Source organism: Pseudophryne corroboree, unplaced genomic scaffold (genome assembly GCF_028390025.1).
Source record: "Pseudophryne corroboree isolate aPseCor3 unplaced genomic scaffold, aPseCor3.hap2 scaffold_611, whole genome shotgun sequence".
Taxonomy (NCBI): domain Eukaryota; kingdom Metazoa; phylum Chordata; class Amphibia; order Anura; family Myobatrachidae; genus Pseudophryne; species Pseudophryne corroboree.
The window spans coordinates 1,791-2,963 of record NW_026970207.1 but is presented as its reverse complement, the minus strand read 5'-3'; the positions used below and the strand labels follow the sequence as shown (position 1 = coordinate 2,963).

General features: G+C 35.0%; 1 non-coding gene across 1 annotated transcript; it reads right to left on the bottom strand.

The window, feature by feature from the left end:
- Nucleotides 1–346: 346 nt before the first annotated feature.
- Nucleotides 347–420, bottom strand: TRNAN-AUU (transfer RNA asparagine (anticodon AUU)). The gene has a single exon. It is a non-coding gene; the product is annotated as a tRNA-Asn (tRNA).
- Nucleotides 421–1,173: the final 753 nt, after the last annotated feature.

Sequence of the window (1,173 nt, the reverse complement as noted above, 5' to 3'; positions counted from 1 at the left end):
TGAAGCAAGTTTAATTTAGTAATAGGTGAAAAACCATCCTTACAAAGGTGTTAATCAGAGACTTGGCTTTGTGGACACTTTTCAGAGAACAAATTTGTTAGCATAAAAATAAAGCCAGAAAATGAAGAGCTGTTTAATCACTCGATTGGATTTTTCTGCCAGCATATTTTTTTTCTCTGCAACCCACTGCTAAATTGTGCTTCCTAGCTGTTTTTTATAAAATCACTGAATCAAATCTAACTCTGATTACATCAGAGAAGGCCATGTACCCTACACCATAAGAGGAGGTTTGAAATTTTGACTTGTCTCCTTAAATATCACCAAAATCTGATCACAAGGTTAATTACGTCCCTGGGTGGGATTGAACCACCAACATTTTGGTTAATAGCCAAACACACTAACCGATTGCGCCACAGAGACACTTTGCAAAAGTCCATACTGACAAAGGCTAATAAGCATTCATCTAAAACGTTTCCTAGAAAAACTTTAAAAAGTCAATAATCTGGAGAGTTTTTGTAAGATGTTTCTTCCATCAACCAACGAAGAAACACATTGGTACTTTCCCATGATGAGTGAGTGCTTCAGGATCTCTTGCACTTACATGTGCAGCAGAGTACAGCAATGGAAGCATGCTGGGCCCATAACCCAGAGGTAGGCAGATTGAAACTATCCTCTGCTATATGCATTTTTTTGTTTGTTAATTAAAGTAATCCAAAACTGGGATTGATATTTTGGCTCTTTTATTTTTACTTAAAGTACAATAACTTTTACCATTTTAATTTGTTTTAATAGTATATTGACAGTATTGTTTTCTTTCAAAAATCCACTTAATTTTCTTTACCCTATTATTAAAATGGTAATTGACAAAAACAAACTACATTGTCACCAGAAGAGCAATACAAAATGTACAAGTGATATATTAAAATCATCTTTCCAGCTTGAATTTCAATGATGCATTGGGGCAACGATTTTGTGAGAAACATCTTCACCCTTAAATAAAGATTTTCTTAATTCCTTACCTGTGTGCTAATTAGATATCACCTTGTTTTCACATTAAACAGACTTCCACATGAGAAAGCAGCAAGGATGCAGTGGCGTTAATGTTTCCTGGTGTCAACCTGTATTATTTCAGTAGACATTGAAATGAGGATGCATCTTGCTGCCTTTCCAATG